The sequence below is a fragment of the Loxodonta africana genome, chromosome 11, assembly GCF_030014295.1.
Source record: "Loxodonta africana isolate mLoxAfr1 chromosome 11, mLoxAfr1.hap2, whole genome shotgun sequence".
Lineage (NCBI taxonomy): Eukaryota > Metazoa > Chordata > Mammalia > Proboscidea > Elephantidae > Loxodonta > Loxodonta africana.
In genome coordinates this window covers 48,809,823-48,829,043 of record NC_087352.1, presented here as the reverse complement: position 1 = coordinate 48,829,043, position 19,221 = coordinate 48,809,823, and the positions used below count along the sequence as shown (strand labels likewise).

At 44.8% G+C, this 19,221-nt stretch overlaps 1 protein-coding gene across 5 annotated transcripts in view; it reads right to left on the bottom strand.

Moving 5' to 3' along the window:
- Positions 1 to 19,221, bottom strand: part of ALPK2 (alpha kinase 2) — a 138,659-nt gene that overhangs the window by 48,074 nt on the left and 71,364 nt on the right. The window contains exon 1 of one of the 5 annotated variants that reach the window (XM_023543752.2): positions 2,078 to 2,142. The exons of the other annotated variants lie outside the window; for them this stretch is intronic. The gene's annotated coding sequence lies outside the window, so the exon portion shown is untranslated. Of the gene's footprint in view, positions 1 to 2,077; positions 2,143 to 19,221 lie in introns of those variants that run through there. 5 annotated transcript variants of the gene reach the window in all.

Genomic DNA, 19,221 nt, shown 5'->3' with positions numbered 1-19,221 from the left:
CAAGCATGAGAATGAGAAGTCAACACACTGGCTGGTAAAGCAGAAACACAGAAAGAACTTGGAAGCTTGCCGGCATCACTGAACCACTAGAACAACACTGAGACCTTCCACCCCCAGACTTCTGGGTAAGTGAGAAAGTGTCCTAATGTTCTAGGTCGCTATTAGCTGGTTATTCTGTTAACGGCAGCTAAAAGCATTCCTAACTGATAACAAGAGAAAAATATATTGCTGAGGGATGAACGAAAAGGCAGGTAAGGCCTACCCTGGAGCCTTGTGGAGGCTCTGGGCAGTGTCTGGATAGAAATTAACTTGAAGCACAATGTCACAGAGGGCAAGGGGTGTGACTCCTGGGAAGGGAATTTGAGGGGATGGTCAAAATGCCAAAGGATCAAAAGGGCCCGAGGCAAGGTGAACTTGGAGTGGGGGAGGGTATGGAGAAATGTGAGAAGACATAAAATCAAAGGAGAGTTTCCAAAGGCCAAATACAAGTACACAGGCCAGGAAAGTCAAGCCATTTAGTTCCCTTGCTTCAGCTGGAACTGTCCTACCTGTACCACAAATGTCCTACCATGAGATAATTTTCTTTCTCTAACTCCTGTCTCTTTTTTTAATGTTCTTTCATCCTTATTTGGACTTGGTACAGATAGTGCTGTGACCTTCAATAGTTGTCTACACATCATCAATTTTCTCCTGTGGTTCCAGCCATCTTCAAATAGGACCTTCCCCATTTCCCAGTCATACAGGGCTGCTGTTGCCTCATCCATGGCTAACCTTTCCTAAATATCTGCTGAGCTCTCACCACAGGAACCTCACCATTCGTCATTTGATAGATCAAATCCATACCACCTAGGGGGGTAAAACCGAAAATAGATAGCCTTGACCCCAGCCAAAGAAAGCTTAAAGGCAAACTAGAATATTTCAAGAACTTGAGTTTATTTTTAGGAGCTGCCCGGCTGTCCAGCAAGAAGCTTCACTTAAGTCTTGGGATGTGAAAAGAACACATAATAAAGTAGAGGTCTGTGCCTTGCTTGATACTCATTTGAAATGCCCAACCTGAAAACCTGATCCTGAACACCCCTGTCATTTGTCTTGCACTTCTTCATTCCATTACCTGCTGGGAGAAAAGAAATCTTCAGCCAGCTGGTGTTCCAATCCTGTCCTGATTTCTTGGGGACGTCACAGTTTGTAAAATATCAATTTGATTGCAAATTGGGAGAGAACTAGATTCCCATGGCTCATCTCCTTTCCTGATCAGCTGCAGACCAGATTGTTATGATCCACAGGGTTTATGTTGGCTAATTTTTTGGAAATAGATTGCAGGTCTTTCCTCCTAGTTTTCTACCTTCCAGGAGGGTGTCTTTGGAGAAGTCATTGAACCACTCTGAATCTGTTTTATCCCCAGTAAAATGAGAGGGTTAGAGAGGATCTCTAGGTCTCTGTATTGGTTGAATAAGCCAAGCCAAGCCTATTGTTGTCGAGTCAATTCCAATTCATGGTGACCCTATAGGACAGAGAAGAACTGCCCCATAGGGTTTCCAAGGAGCGCCTGTAGATTCAAACTGCCGACATTTTGGTTAGCAGCCTAGCTTTTAACAACTGTGCCACCAGGACTCCACTGGTTGAATAGTACCCCCCAAAACTTCATGTTCATCCAGCACCTTGGAATGTGACCTCATTTGGAAATAGGTTCTTTGCAAATGTGATTAGTTAGGATGCAGTCATACAGAATTAGAGTGAGGCCTAAATCTAGTGACTGATGCCTTTATAAAAGAAAGGAGACCTGGGCACACGGGCTCAGAAGGAATGCCATGTGAGGACTGAGGGAGAGGTTGGAGTGATGCAGCTACAAGCCAAGGATCACTGGCAACCACCAAGCTAGGAAGAACCAAGAAAGGATTCTTCCCTAGAACCTTCAGAGGGAGAATGGCTCTGCCAGCACCTTGATTTTTGGACTTGTAGCATCCAAAACCGTGAAAGAATACATTCCTGTTGTGTGAAGCCACCCAGTTTGTGGACAGTTTTGGTATTCTATGACCTGCTATCATGGAAACAACACAGACATGGAAATGGGGCTCACATCTCATCTTCTAGCTGGAACCAGGTTTTCTTTGACTTCTAAGGCTTCCAGATCAAACCCTTAGGGAAGAAAACACAAACACGTCATCATACATAGACTAAACCAAGAATGAGCCCAGAGGCAGGGGAGAAACCATGGGCTGCACAGCAAACCATCCTGAAGCACAAGCTCTCTGGATTCCGCCTCTTCTCCTGCCTCCTTGTCTTAGTCATCTAGTGCTCCTATAACAGGAATGCCACATGTGGATGGATTTAACAAAGAGAAATTTATTTTCTCACAATCTAGTAGGCTACAAGTTCAAACTCAGGGCATCAGCTCCAGGGGAAGGCTTTCTCTCTCTGTCGGCTCTGGAAGAAGCTCCTTGTCATCAATCTTACCCTGGACTAGGAGCTTCCCTGCACAGGAACCCTGGGTCCAAAGGATGCGCTCTGCTCCTGGCACTGCTTTCTTGGTGGTATGAGGTCCCCAATTCTCTGCTTGCTTCCCTTTCCTTTTATGTCTTGTAAGATAAAAGGTGGTATAGGCCATACCCCAGGGGAACTCCCTTTACTTTGGAGCAGGGATGTGACCTGAGCAAGGGTGTTATGTCCCACCCTAATCCCCTTTAACCACAGGCAAAGGTTATGATTTATACAACACAGGAAAATCATAAAATGGAGGACAACTACGCAGTACTGGGAATCATGGCCTAACCAAGTAGACACATATTTTGGGGGCACATAGTTCAATCCAAGACAGTCCCTAAGCTCTTGAGTTCTCCCTACCCTACCCTAGTAAGTCTTTCTTCATCTTTTTGATAGACTGTACTGTTGTCAGCACAGGGGCCATGAAGCGGATCCTGTAGAGTTCTATAGGTTCACAGACCTGGTCCAAGCCAATGAAAATCATCACAGCTACAGAAGACCAGTGGCCATGTTCCCCTCAAGTTTACTAACTTTTGGGGTATACAACCTGCTTTGAAGATCTAAGGAAAATTATGGATTCTTCTTTCTGGAAAATCTCATTTCAGTCACGCAATTTGGGTATAATTTCAGGGGATACAGACCCCCTTGGAGCCCTGGTGGCATGGTGGTTTAGAGCTCGACTGCTAACCAAAAGGGGGGCAGTTCAAATCCACCAGCTGCTCCTTGGAAACCCTATGAGATAGTTCTACTCTGTCCTATAGGGTTGCTATGAGTTGAAATCAACTCAACGGCAGTGGGTTCGGTTTTGGTTTGGTTACAGACCCCTTGAGCCCATGAATCCCCTCCTAAGGGCTCACAGACCCTCAAGATGAATCTATGATGTAACTCATGAGTCTGGGGGTAGGTAACCTGGTATTGTTTACTCCCCACAAACTGAAACGTAGATGCAGGTCTCAAACCGGATAACAAGGGGAAAAAATTAAACCTTAGGTTCTAGGAGAGCATTTTCAAATCAGTCTCTCTCTTCGCAGTTCCTCTTCATGCTGTGAGCAAAATCAAAACCAAGTTTGTAGCAATTACTGTACTGCACCAACAATAATAAATTGTACAAAGCAAGTTCTTGTAAACTTTAGAAACAGGAAATACTTGTCACGGTTACTATACCAGTCCTTTGCCTGTTCGGCGTGGGCTTCAAAGCATACAGCAATGATGGTATTTGGTACCTGGAAAATCTCAATATAAACATAAATATTAGGAAGGTATCCTGCCTCAGAGGGTCATTACCAAAGACTAAGGAAAAAATATGTCAGCCCGAGAGGCTTGGAGCTTAAAGATCCCCTGAGATCTCACCTCTCTCCTCTAGTAAGTAATCAGGAGAGCTATACATTCTCAGGTTTGTCTTCTGGGCCAGCGAAAAATATCCCCTCAGCCAGAATTGTATGAGGGTACAATTACCCAGCAGGTAATAATAGTTACCTGATTAGATTTAGAGACAGCTTCCTTCAGCAGGAGAAACAAAACTTCCTGGGAAAGAAAGATCCACGAGAGGGAGAACAGAGTTAGTCTTTTTCGACTTGGTGTCTATCATGGTGTAAGACACACAGTACATGTTCAAAAATAGTTTGTCAAATGAGTCAGCCTCCATCCAGTCTGTGCTTGGTCCAATGCCCCCTTGCCAATATACGTAGGAAGTCTTTGCCTCTTCAGTGTCTGGTTCTCTTCTCTTTCTCTGTCAAGTTCTCTTTGAGACAGTGCTCTCCTACCTGAAAAACTGCTGCAGAGACTTGCTCTCTGGCTAACTTGTAGGTTCTACTGGCTAAAACATGGGGGCAGTGGTGGTTCAGTGGTAGAATTCTCACGGTCTATGCAGGAGACGCCAGTTCGATTCCCAGGCAATGTGCCTCAAGCACAGCCACCACCCGTCTGTCGGTGGAGGCTTGTATGTTGCTATGATGCTGAACAGGTTCCCACAGAGCTTCCAGACTAAGACCAACTAAGAAAAAAGGCCTAGAGATCTACTCCCCAAAAATTGGCCAGTGAAAATCCTATGACTATACAATGGTCAAATCCCATTGTTCATGGGATTAACATGAGTTGGGGGCTGACTCTATGGCAGCTTATGACAGCAGTTGACTAAAACACTTCTCCATCATTAACTTGGTTTGCCCTGGTCTTCTTTGGATCTGAACTAAAGCCATTTGTTCTCTTTTGCAGGGAGAGGGAGAAAGAAGCATCTTTTGTTTTAGCGATGAACAATTGAGGTGTGAAATATAAAACTACCCAGAAGACAGCAGCATAATTGTACCAATTATAGCTGGGCACTGTCTACTAACCTAAAGGTCGGCAGTTCAAATCCACCCAGCGATACCATGGAAGAAAGGCCTGGTGAACAGCTTCCATAAAGATTACAGCCAAAAAAAACCCTACGGAGAAGTTCTACTCTATAACATGTGGGGTTGCCATGAGTTAGAATTGACTCAGTGGCAATGAGTACGTATGTATATATTGGGCACCATGAACAGAAGGTGGTTATGGGATTGGGGATGTCCAATTCAACATAAGCACATAGTTGTAAAATTACAATGTGCAACTGAAGGGCAAGAAGGTTGGGTTGCATTGCCCACCCTCTCGAACACTCCTCTTTCTGAATGGGTAGAGATAAAACTATCTGATCAAATAAAAAGAAAGCAACTTATAAAACCCCTCTCTAAGCAAAGCCTGGCTTTAAGATTATTGTCCTGCTTAAAAAAAAAAAAACCTATTTCTTTTTATCTCTTTGTTTCCCCACAGTAAAATCCTAATCACCACCTACCTCCCCCTCGAGGCTACCCTGGGGTCCTGATCTGCTTTGGAAAAGGAGGTCCTGTATGCAGAAATGAAAAACCACTTTTTTTTTTTTTTTTCCTAGCAATTCCCTATCCACACCATTGGTAACTGTATTAGTTTCTGAGGGCTGCTGTAATAAATTGTCACAAATTAAGTGGCTTATAACAACACATATATTCTCATACAGTTTTGGAGACTAGAAGTTTGAAATCAAGTTGCCCACGGGGCCATGCTTCCTCCAAAGGCTTTCAGGAAAAATCTTTCCCTGCCTCTTCCAGTTTCTCCTGCAACCTGGCAATCCTGGGCTTGTAGATGCATCACTCCAATTTCTGCCTTCATCTTCACGTGGCATCCTTCTCTCTGTGTGTGTCTGTGTGTCCTCTTCTCTTCTTATAAATATACCGGTCATAGGGCTTAGGGCCCACTCTAATCCATTCTGTCTTTATCTTAACTACATCTGCAAAGACCCTATTTCCAAACAAGGTCACATGCTGGGGTCCTGGGTCGAAATGAATTTGGGAGAGGGACACCAGTCAACCCACTAGAGCAGCCTATACTTTCCCCAGCTTGTCCTACTGGCCCTTCCTCCCCACAGTCCCCAGATGTCCACTGACACTTAGCACTGAAGCTTTGTCACTGACTGGTGTGGAGTTGAGAAGAGAATGATTTAAAATGATATTCTGGTAGCCGGGCAATTATCGAGAGGCTGGCTGGGTTCAGGAGGTTATGTCTGCTTCCGCGGTAAGCAAAGTCTGTCCTAAGAGTGGAATTCACTGCAACCAAGAATCTCTACCTTGGTCACTGCCCAGCTTCCTGGAGCCCAGCCTTTCTTCTACCAACCGACCAGTTGCTGTCATATCAATTTCAACTCATGGCGACCCCACGTGCGTCAGAGTAGAACTGTGTGCCATAGGGTTTTTAATGACTGATTTTTCAGAAGTAGATCACCAGGCCTTTCTTACAAGGTGCCTCTGGGTGGACTTGAACTGCCAACCTTTCCGTTAGCAGCCGAGTGTGTTAACCGTTTATACCACCCAGGGACTCCCCCAGCCCTCCAGACCCCTGTAACTGGTATCAGCCCCTTCAGAATGTTCTCATCAGGGCTAGTCCATGCCTGAGCTGGATGTCCTCCCAACTGCTTATGGAGAGGTGGTGCCTGCGGGGTTCCTAGGTTTGTGGCTGGATTTAGATCCTGAGCTAGAAATGTAAAAGATGAAGGGTAAGCAGTTCTCATGATGGTTATTTTCCTACTCAACCCCATCAGTTTGATGGTAAATGTGCAAGCACTTGTTTTTAAACCATCATTTAGAGAAAATGCCCAAAATCTCAAGGCAGTATCAAAATACCTGTGCTGACTCAGAAAGATAATTTTTTAAGTATCAGCAGAAAAGGGAAGTTACCGAATTTGCAATTTTATCTTCCCCCCTCAGCTCTGTAAAGGCGGTACAGGCAGTAAAGTAGAGGGGGTGGGGGAACTTGATGTTTCATGTTTCTGTCTCGCCTCTTCAGCTAGATTTAATTTGGCTCGACAAATCATACTGTCAGGCCCTGTGCTTGTTCTGGGCATTCAAAGAGGAATCAGACCCAGTGTCTGTTCTCACATAGCTCGTAGAGTAGCATTCTGGCCAGATAAGTACATACTACGTTGCTATTGTTAGCTACCATCACACTGGCCCCTGACTCCTGGTGACCCCAAGCACAGTGGAATGAAACACTGTCAGTCCTCTGCCATCCCCATGATAGGTTGTAGATCAAAACACTGAAATCCATAGGGTTTTCATTGGCCGATTTTTGGAAGTAGATCGCCAGGCCTTTCTTTCTAGTCCGTCTTAGTCCTGTGCAGCATCATAGCAATATGCCAGCCTCCGCTGACAGATGGGTGGTGGCTGCACGTGAGGTGCATTGACTGGGAATCGAACCCGAGTACATACATATACAGTAAATGCTAGGATAGAGAGAAACAAACGTATGTGTGAAATTAGTTTTCTTTCAGGCAGAGAAGAAGGGGCAAGTATACCAGAGGAAGATACCAAATTGGCTTATTTGCTGCCTAACATGTGAATTCATTAATTCCTTCATTCCTTTATTCAGTAAGTATTGGTTGAAACATCTTTATGTGCCAAGCTCTATCCTAGCTCCTGGGGAAAGAAGATCACTCGTCAAAGTGTCTTCTTGGAGTTTAATTCTGGTGTAAGGAGATGGGCAAGTCCTTAGTCTACAAGGACAGAAAAGTGCCAGTGGTCAAGAAAACCTCATGAATGAAGACACCGAGGCAGGCTGGAATGTGGGGTGCATGGAGGGGAAAGTGTGGGAGCATGTAGACAAAATGGAAAGAAGGCTACCATCTGCCTTGACAAACTCTGAATGTTGCGTGGAGCATTTGAATTCACTCCCACAGGCAAGAGGGCCTAACAAATGTTGACCTAAACCCCCCCCCCCGTCAAAAAAAAAAACCCTTGCCATCAAGTCAATTCCAACTCATAGCAACCCTATAGGACAGAGTAAAGCTGCCCCACAGGATTTCCAAGGCTGTAATCTTTATGGAAGCAGGGGTTCAAACCACCGACTTTTCGGTTAACAGCCAAGCACTTAACCACTGCACCACCAGGGCTCCAGGTATAAAGGTTGATAGGGGATGGCATTCTAGCTGCTATTTCAAACAAGGGAAAAACAGTCCCAGATTTATGTTTTAAGAAGAGCATTTCAGTAGCATGTGGACAGTGTCTTAGAAGAGAGAGACACTGGCCTAAAGGGTCTAGAAAGAAACCCATTGCAATGGTCCAGGTAAGATGAAGAAGCCTGGGCTTCAGCGGTGGCTGGAAAGATGGAAAGGAAGATTCCAATTCAGGCAACTTTTAGATAGAGAATTGACAGGATTTGGGGGCTGAGTAGGGCTAGGGTTTGAGGTGTAGGAGTGCATCAAGGTCTACTCTTGGTTTCCAGCTCTGAGAATTTAACTATAAACTTTTTGAGGGATTGAGACACCTGCTTGCAATAGTACTTGATACTTGAAATAGATGTTTGATAAGCACAGGTTGGCTCAGATGTCATCTTCTTGGAGGCTATAAACTGAGCCATGGAAGAACTTAGTTCTTTATGTACTAATTCTACCACGTAGATACGGTGGGAAAGGCAAAGCTGGTCTGCCTAGGGCTGCCAGGAGGTAGAGAGTCAGCTCAAAAATCCTAACAGTAGAAAGTCAGCAGCTCCTGTCTCTCCGAAGGCAGGGGCCTGTGGCACATCACTGGGTACCACGGCTGGTGTGTAGCGTGGTAAGCCTTGAGGTACATTCTACTCTCTCCTGTCACCACAGGCTGCGTCCTAAACTCTGTTCCTCCATCCCTAACCATGAGGCAGACTGCAAAGTCCCTCAGTGGACACCAACCTGGGGCTGCTTCTGCATTCATCTACCATGGGACTTTCCCTGCGGCAGCCTGACAAGTGTCCCCAGCCTCCACTTCTCTTTGAGGACCCTGCCTGGGGTCCCCTATGAAATCCATGATCAATGTCTCTGCTGCCTCGGTAGGGTCTTCAGATCAGCCATGGACCAAGAGTCTTCTCTGCCCGCCCTTTCCCTGTTGTCTCTACACCCACATGAGGTGCAGAGACTCGAGGGATCTGACCAGAGGTTAACTAAACAAGTACATCCCTCATGGTTACAAAACCAGCTCAACATTCATGTTTTTCAGGTCAGTGTTGGGTGTGAGCCTTGCTTATAGCACATCAAGAGGATGGGCACTTTGAAGCACCACAGAAAAGCTGAGGTTCGAGGTGATCTGAGCCTTTTTGTAGAGAAGATATTAAAAATATAGGGGGGAAGATGGCACCTGAGGAGCCCCAGAAGAAGCTGACTCCAAGCTGACCTGTATTTCATCCCTGGCCCAGTCTTTCCTGCCTTGCCCTCTTGATAAAGATAACTGAGAAACCGGGATGCAGGGAGCAGTCTGAGGGATAAATACAATTCCCTTGGGCTTGGGGTCTATATTAGCTTCCTGTGACTGCTGTAACAAAGTGCTATAAATTATGTGGCTTATAAGAACAGAAGTTTATTGTCTCACAGTTCTGGAGACTAGAAATCCAAACTTTGGGTGTTGGCAGGGCCATGCTGTGGCTGAAGATTCTAAGGGAAGATCCTCTCTTGCCTCTCTCAGCTTCTGGTAGCGCCACGCATTCCTTGGCTAGTAGCAGCACCACTCCAATCTTTGTCTCCGTCTTCACATGGCAACTACTCTCTGCATCTCGGTATCTGTGTCTCTTGTCTTTTATAAGCACACCAGTCATACTGGATTAGGGTCTACTCTGGTATGACCTAATGTTACTTTAACTAATTAAATCTGCAACAGCCCTATTTTGAAATAAGGTCACATTCACAGGTACTGGGAATTAGGACTCTAACATATCTTTCAGGGGACACAATCCAACCCGTAACAGTGACATTCCTGCTGCTTTTTTCCTTGGGCTTCCTCTAAATTCAAATCCCTTAGTATCTGACAATGTTCTGAGTTTCCTGATCTTCTGAAAGGCACAGCACAGTAATGAGTATGAAGGCCAGGTTCACACATATAATTAGCATATTCAGCAGCTTAACTCTTGTGCACTCCTTCAGTCTTTGTGCCAGCTCACTGAAATCGCGGTGAGTCCTATTGAGAATAAGAGCTATTACATGCTGAAGTCCAAAGAACCTACACCACCTTAGCAGTGATGCCAAATCCACACAGATATCTGAGCTGAGGGAATCAGGGGCTTTAGAGGAGGTACAATGAGACCCTAAAATAGCTGTGACTGTATCTCACTCCCCTTTCCATTACCTTGTGTTGGAGACTACACCACATATAAGGAGACTTTTCTCCTTACATTCCCTTGTTGCTCTCTCCCCATTCAAGCAGTTGGTGAGGTTGCACTGCCTCAGGGAGGGATGTGGATGAATAGAAAAGAGAACCAGTCGCATTCCAGTCTCTCAGGCTCTTGGGCAACAAAATACCTGAGATCTTCAAGGAATTTAGAGGATTTTCAGAACTGTTAGAAGATTCAGAGAGGCCTGATACCTTTCCAAAAGCAGCATCGCCATCACTATCCTGATTTTTCCATCTGTATAGCACTCATCACTAGCTGATGTTCCAGTACAGTTTTTTGTTTATTGTCATTGTCCCCACTAGAACGTAAGCTCCCTGAGAGCTAAGACTATGCTTTGCTCCCTATTGCATCCCTGGCACATAGAAAGGGGCCTGATACATAGTTCAAAACCAAAACCAAACCTGTTGCCATTCAGTCAATTCCAACTGGGAAAAAACAGGAATATTTTGACCAGAGATCTGAAGTGAGGCTGACTTCCCCTGAAGAGTGAGAGATCCACAGCCTGGGAATGAAGGAGAGGAAAGACAAAGCAGAAGGTGTCTCCGTTCCCAGCTTCCAGAACACTGCCAGGCGGGGAGGCAGCAAGAGCCCAGGGAGGACAAGGCTGTAAGGCATGTCTAGGTAGACAGGATCATGAGCCCCTGCAAGATGAAACACCAGGCCCTGGTGGCAGAGAAAAGGCAGAGAGCCATCAGACCTGAGGCCACATGGGCCATGGTGTCCTCAGCAACGAGCTCAGTGGACCAACAGCACAAGGACAGAGTGCGGTCATCTAGCCACAATGCGGGGGAGCAGATGATGAGGACCACCAAAGACTCAAGGAAGGATCTCTGCAATTTGCAAAATATATGGCTCAGAATGGAAACCCTGGTGGTGTAGTGGTTAAGAGCTACCTCTGCTAACTAAAAGGTCAGTAGTTCGAATCCAACAGGTGCTCCTTGGAAACACTCTGGGGCAGTTCTACTCTGTCCTACAGGGTTGCTATGAGTCAGAATTGACTCGGCAGCAATGGGCTTGGGGTTTTTGTTTTTTGTCTTTTTTTTTTGGTTTATAGCTCAGAATAGCAGAGTTACAGACTAGTTGTCAAAGGTATCAGTTTACCTGGATCCACAATCCATGTCCATGCCAGCAACAGCTAAAAAATCAAATGACATATTGCATTGGGCAAATCTGCTGCAAAAGACTTCTTTAAAGTGTTAAAAAGCAAAGACGACACTTTGAGGACTAAGGTGCGCCTATCCCAAGCCGTGGTATTTTAAATTGCCTAATATGCATGCGAAAGCTGGACAATGAATAAGAAGACCGAAGAAGAATTGATGCCTTCGAATTATGGTACTGGTGAAGAATAGTGAATATACCATAGACTGCCAGAACAAAGAACAAATCTGTCTCAGAAGAAGCACAGCCAGAATGCTCCTTAGAAGTGAGGATGGCAAGACTTTGTCTTACATACATACTTTGGACATGTTATCAGGAGGGATCAGTCCCTGGAGAAGGACATCATGCTTGGTAAACTGGAGGGTCAGTGAAAAAGAAGAGACCCTCAACAAGATGGATTGACACAGTGGCTGCAATAATACACTCAAACATCGCAATGATTGTGAGGATGGCGCAGGACCGGGCAGTGTTTCCTTCTGTTGTACACAGGGTCGCTATGAGTCGGAACCGATTCAATGGCACCTAACGACAACCACATTTGTTACCCACCTGAGTGTTAGATGAGATATATTCCAGCTATCCTTCTTTTATGCACCCGTGACCGTATTCCCTCTGTTTAATGCTATGAAGAGTGGTCAGAGGGATAGGGTAAGGACCATGCAGTTATTATACCTGTGTGAAGCAAATTAAGAAATTTGGACTAGTGATTTCTTTGGGGGCTGGGTGGAGGTATCCAGGAATATTTTAAACATAGCAGGAACATTTGTTATTTGCCTGGAATTTGGCTCAGTTTCTTGCCACTCCTCAGGCCAGTGATAGGCCCTCCCATGCTCTGGTCCCAACCTTCCTAATCTTATCTCCTACACACACCATGTTCCTGCTAAACTGGACCTTTCCTTCCCCTAATATGTCCCACTGAGCCACCTGATATTCTAATATGGGCACCTAATTATGGCTAATTACATAGTAAAAAAAAATTTTTTTTTTTTTTTACTGGGAGGCTTATTTTCTCAGTAAAACTGGTTAGGTCAGAGCCTTTACTTGTACGCTCTCCTTAGCAACTCTATTAACTCACTATGTAGACTTGGAAGTAATCTATCTGCATTCCTTTAGAACATATGTTAAAATTCACATTGTCATTAGCTCAGCAATTAGCTCAGGTGAGTGAGGTAGCACTGAGGTTTGAATCACACCTGGACACTCACAGTGACTAAGTCCAATCATTTTTTTGTAACCTTAATATCAGTATTTCCTCGTCTTGGTTAACATGTAATGTCACAAAAGAGCAAAGATAAGCACTGTGGAATTCAGACCCATGCCAAGTTGTCGGAAGGGAAGGAATTCTCCCATAGGACTTTAAACAGCACCATTGGTATCAATATTATCTACTCATTGAATTGTTACTGGAAAAGTCCCCACCAACCAGTTGGTAAATGCTGATCATCTGATAGGAAGTTGCAGGCCAGTCTTGTCCTGTACATTTCCAAAGGATGGGAGGGCAGGGCTGGAGCCTAAAGAACTTACTCAGCAGTGATGCCCAACGCACAATCTGGAGGAGACCATCTGATCACCTTGCCCTGAAAACTGGTCTGACACTGGCCCAGCTATTGGTATATGGTTCTAACTATGGAGCCCTGGTGGCTCAGTGGTTAAGAGCTCAGTTGCTAACCAAAAGGTCCAGAATTTGAATCTACCAGCTGTTCCTTGAAAACCCTATGGGGCAGTTCTACCCTGTCCTATAGGGTCACTATGAGTCAGAATCGACTTGACAGCAACAGTTTTTTTTTTAGTATGAAGGACTATTGGCTTTTTTTTTTTTCCTTAGCTATCCATTTTCTTTTTTTTTATTATGTATTTGAATAAGTAATACACACATGGTATAAAATTCACAGGGTACATAGTAATAAAAGGACACACTGTGACAAATAAGTCTCCCTCCTACTCTGCTACTAGCCACTCAGTTCCTTTCACCAGAGGGAACCGCAGTTATCAATGAGTTTATTTTAGTTCTAAAGAGAGTTCAGGAACTCAGACCTAAAATGGAATTAAAGGAGCTACTTCATGTAGTAGTTAGGGCCAAGGGGCTGGAGTCAGGCAGACTCAGTTCAAAGTGAGGTTTCACCACCTACTGAGCCGGGGCCTGGATAATAACAGGACTAATCTCATTGGGCTGTTGTGATAATTAAGTGAGCTGATCCAAGTAAAGTGCTTAGCACAGATCCTGGTGCATATTTACACTCAATTCATGGTAGCTATTATTAGCTATTGGGTAAGGCGTAGGGTAGAGGAGGATGGAAGGGGAGAGTGGGGCATATTGAATACCTTCTGGGAAAAGCCCTACACCCCTGTTACTCAAAGTGTGGTCGCAGCATCCCCTGGGAGCTTGTTAGAAATGCAGGATGCCAGGCCGCACCTCAAACCTGCAAGATCAGAATCTGCATTTTCACAAGATCCCAGGTGAGCTGCACACACGTTAAAGTTTGAGAAGTTCTGGGAGCCCTGGTGGCGCAGTGGTTAAGCGCTGAGCTGCTAACCAAAAGGTCAGCAGTTTGAATCCACCAGCCGCTCCTTGGAAACCCTATGGGCAGTTCTGCTCTGTTCTATAGGGTCGCTATGAGTCGGAATCCACTCGATGGCAATGTTTTTTGGTTTTTAATCCTGTATTAAAAACCAGTTGCCATTAAATCAACTCCCACTCATGGGACCCCCCTGTGTGTCAGAGTAGAACTGTGTGCCAAGGGGTTATCAATGGCTGATTTTTCACAAGTAGATCTCCAGGCCTTTGATTCCTCTGAGGTGTCTCTGGGTGGATGTCAATTTGCCACCTTTTGGTCAGCAGCCAAGCTCATTAACCCAAGGACTCCTACTCCAGGGGGCAGGGGTGGTTCACTGGTAGAATTCTTGCCTTCCGGGAGGAGACCCAGGGTCAATTCTTGGCCAATGCATCTCATGTATAGCCACCACTGTCTGTCAGTGGAGGCTTGTGTATTGCTATGATGCTGAACAGGTTTCAGTGGCGCTTCCAGGACTAGGAAGAAAGACTTGGTGATCCATGGCCAACTCAATGGCAGCTAACAACCACAGTCTATATGATCCCAGGAAACCTTGAGGGATGGCCCTGGAATCACTGCCTCAGGGGAGCTGGGAAGTAGTTACTTTCAGACATGAGCCCGTAGATGTCTTATGATGGTTAAGTTTATGTGTCAGGTTGGCTGGGCCATGAATCTCAGTGGTTTGGCAGTTACGATGTAGTTTGGCAGTTACGTAATGATTTAATCATCTCCATGATGAGATCTAATATGATGTAATCACCTCTATAATGCGATCTGTTATGAGCTGCCAATCAGTTGAAAAGGAGTTTCCTTGGGGGTGAGGCCTGTATCCAACATATACAGACTTTCTGGCAAAGCTTGCTGGCTTTTGCTCTGCTCTGGATCCTGCATTTGGCTTGTCATCATCTGACCTCCAGTTCTTCGGACTAGAGCCAGCAGCCTGCAGTCTGTTCTGCTATCTTGGGTTCATTGTGAGTCAGGAGAAGTCTCCAGCCTGACACCTAACCCATGGACTTAGGATTTGCCAGCCTCTATAACCTTTTTTTTTTTTTTTATAACCGTATGAGCCATTTCCTTGAGATAAATCTCTCTCTCTCTGTCTATACCTATCTATCTATATACACACATACTTCACTGGTTTTGCTTCTCTAGAGAACCCTCCTAAGATACTTCTCATGATGAAGACTCATGACAAATACACTTTTAGGTGAAAAGCCATTGTTATCCCAGCTTCCTATGCCATATCTGATTTCCCAAGGCCAATAACCTATGCCTCAAAGACAACTGGACCATGTCCTCTTTTGTCCTGTAGTTTGTCAGTAACCTGATCAAGGGCTTGGGGGCAGGGGTGGCATGTTGTTTTTAAAGTGTCACAAGAGACACCATGGAGCCTGCCTCACAGGCCAGCAGGGCTGCCAGATGCCAACTAGAACCTGGTGCTGGAGTGCCCAAGAGCCTGTCACTGGAAATAAGGCCTGCGTGGACCTGAGAAGCTGAGAGGCAACGTGGTGACATATGCTGCCCTTGGCCACTAGTTGCAGACCAGGCATCCAGGGCTACAGATATATGGCAGAGAGGAAACACCCCTTTCTCTTAACCCTTTCGTGCCCGACGGGACATACAGTGACCATGAAATTTTTCAGCCTCTGGGGTTCACTGGGAAGCTGCTGTACCCCTGACAGTGCATGCTGCCGCAAGGCAGGGTTCATTATGACTGTTTGAAACTGAGGAATCCGGTGTGTGTCAAAAATTACTGTTTTTACAGGGTATTGTATGAGGCGTCTGAATTTTTAGCAGGAAAAATAAAAATTCTGAAAATTTTTATTCGTTACTCATATGTATGAATAGACCCTGGTTTGGACTCTGGGATATAATTAATGATACTTCATATGTGCCACTAAACACTGAGGGTAGGCTTGTGGGAGGGGGCAAAGAAAAAAAAATCTATGATATCTACTAAAAATTCAGACACACTCGATGATTCAGCATGGTTCTATTAATGAAAATATACAGTATCAACAAAAAATTCAGAGCAGAAAGTAATTGGGTCACCAGAGGGTTAAAGATAGGAATGACAGTTTGTTGCTGGGTCAGCCAGGGAAGAGAAGAGAAAACCATGGCGAGGACTGGGGCCATGTGCTGTTTAAAAATCATAGAACAGAAATAACTTAGAAGGACAGTCTAATAATGTAGCCATTAGCCCATGTGGCTAGTGTGACTGGGGAACTGAGTTTTTATTTTATTTTAATTAATTTACACGTAAATTTGAGAGCAATGGTGATTTAGTGGTAGAATTTTTGACTTCCATGCGGGAGACCCAGGTTCAATTCCCAGTCAATGTACCTCATGAGCAGCCATGCCTGCCTGTCAGCAGAGGCTTACATGTTGCTACGATCCTGAACAGGTTTCAGCAGAGCTTCCAGACTAAAACAGAGTCCCTGGGTGGTTCAAACGGTTAATGAGCTCCAACTCCTGCCCCCACTGGGTGAGGATTTTCCCAGTTTCCTGGTACACTGCAGTGTGTGGCCAAGCAACATCCCAGGTTGTGATTTCTCATGGCTTCTGGCAGAGCTGAAGCAAGACAGGAGCTCAAGGGGTAGGGAGCTGTCAGGTGCTGGAACCTGCCTTCACCTGCAGCTGCAAGTAAACTCAGGTGGACTAAGGAGCTGTGGGGCAGGGCATCTTCAGTGTCTGCCTCTAGGACAATGAGATCATTTCATAAATAATCTGTATGTTGTAGGCCAATCCCGTTGCCATAGAGTCGTTTCTGACACATAGCCACCCTACAGAACAGGGCAGAACTGCCCCATAGGGTGTCCAAGGAGCCGCTGGTGGATTTGAACACCTGACCTTTTGGCCAGCAGCTAAGCTCTCAACCACTTCACCAGCAGGGCTTCCAAAATTGGATTAAAGGACACGCTAAATGTAAGGCATTAAAATAGTACTTGGAACATACAAACAATAAATAGTGATTATTATTATTTCTGCAATGATGACAACTCCTGTTTCTCCCTAAAATCGGTGCAAACTTCTGACCAGGCATTATGGGTTGAATTGTGTCCCCCCTCAAAAGATATGTTGATGTCTAACCCCTATATCTGTGAATATGAACTTATTTGGATATAGGGCCTATGCAGATGTGATTAGTTCACATGAAGTCATGCTGGAGTGGGGTGGGCACAGAGAGAAGACGATCGTGTGAAGAGACATGCAGGGATGGGAGACACACTGCCATGAGCCAAGGAACACCTGGGGCTATCAGAAGCTGGGAGAGACAAGGAAGGATCTTCCCCTAGAGCCTTCAGAGGGAGCATGACCTACTGATTCCCTGAATTCAGACGCCTAGCCTCTAGAATTGTGGGAGAATAAATGTCAGATCTTTTAAACTACATACCAAACCCATTGCTGTCGAGTGGATTCCGACTCATAGCGACCCTATAGGCTAGAGTAGAACTGCCTCATAGAGTTTCCAAGGAGCAGCTGGTGGATTCAAACTGTCTAACTTTCGGTTAGCAGCCAAGCTCTTAACCACTGCGCCACCAAATTTGTTGCGGCAGCCTTAGGAAACTAATATAGGAGCTATGGAAACTGAGATGATGATCTAAAAGTGTGTCTCTAGACAATTGCACCTTCAGGCCTGCTAACTATAGAACCAAAGGATACTATTTGTGACTTATTGCTTAGTTTTGTTTTGTTTTTTAAAAAATCCTTTTCAGAAAAACGCCTTACTAAAGAGTCATATAAATGTCACACAAAAAACACAATAACATCATCACCCAAAAGAAGTTAGATTCTCCCAGTGAATAGGCTAAGTAAGCCCTGGTATAAATTGGGTACAAATGGGGCTACAACCACACTGTCTTAATTACCACACTTTTATAATTTGTCTTGATAGATGGCTGGTTAGTCCAATTTTTTTTTTTTTAGTCCATCCTGTTTCTGAGATGCAAGTTCATTTTCAGTCATTGCAAAAAAGACAAATAAGGCAGGTTTCTGGCATAAAGCTCCAAACCAAGTCAATGACAAAAGATTTGTTTCAGGGACTAAAACCCACTCTAGCAGACAAGTGACCCTCCTCTCACCAGCCTCGCTGCTGCCACCCAAATTCCTATCACTGGATTACTCCTCAAAATAAAACTCAGCTGCAAATGGCACACCTGTTTTGGATTAGTTACAATAAATCAGGAGCTGTGTTTATTTCAGCTGCCTGGACAGGTGAAGAACGAGCTACATTTATAGCCAGCCAACCAGAAAACAAAGAAAATTCCAAATCATGAGGGTTTTGCTTTGTTTTGTTTTTTTCCTTCTTAGGATAAAGGGATTACCCTTGGCAATCCCTAAAATTCCTCTTGTTTCCGTAGACACATGAGACTATGTGGGCAGCTCCTGTTTGGAGGGGAGAGATGAGAGGGCAGAGGGAGTCAGAAGCTGGCTGAATGTTCACGAAAATAGAGAGTGGAAGGAAAGAGTGTGCTGTCTCATTAGGGGGAGAGCAGCTAGGAGTATATAAAAAAAATATAGCAAGGTGTATATAAATTTTTGTATGAGAGACTGACTTGATTTGTTAACTTTCACCTAAAGCACAATGAAAATTAAAAAGAAAAAAAAATTCCTCTTGTTTCCAAAATTCTGTGATTCCTTACGGAAATACTTCAGGCTGTAGGATTCACTCTAGGTATCTAATTAGGCCCATGGTTTCCAGACTTTAGTCCCTGGGTGGTACAAATGGTTAACGTGCTTGGAGGCTAACCAAAAAGTTAGCAATTTCAGTCCAACCAGAGTCACCTTGGAAGAAAGACCTGGCAATCTACTTCCCAAAAATCACCCATTGAATACCCCGTGGAACCCAGTTCTTCCCTGACACACATGAATGGACTCCACGGCAACTGTTTTTTTTTTTCCTTCCAGACTTTAGCGCCCATGAGAATCACCCAGAGAGCTTATTAAAAGTGCAGATTCAGCAAGTCTGGGTAAAACTTAAGAGATCTGCACTTTTTTTTAATCGTAGTAAATTTTATTATATGCCTTTTTCAAACTTTTCCCTCACCCTTCCCAGAAACTCAGTGCCCTCTAAGCAGTCAGTCCCTCTTTCCCCCTCCCTCCCACCCCAGATCTGCATTTTTAACAAGCACCTCACCAGGTGATTCCAATGCAGGTAATTCCAGGCCTGGCTTTGAGAAACAGCAACACCTCGCTGAGGATTTAGAACAGACAGGGACCCCCTAAGTAGAAGGAAACATTCAGGGCCCCAGTGCCATCTCTTCTGCCAGAAGACATGGTTCTGTAAGGATTAATCAATAGGGAAGGATGACCAGTGGAATCCCTATGCTGCTGCGTTGGTTCATACGAG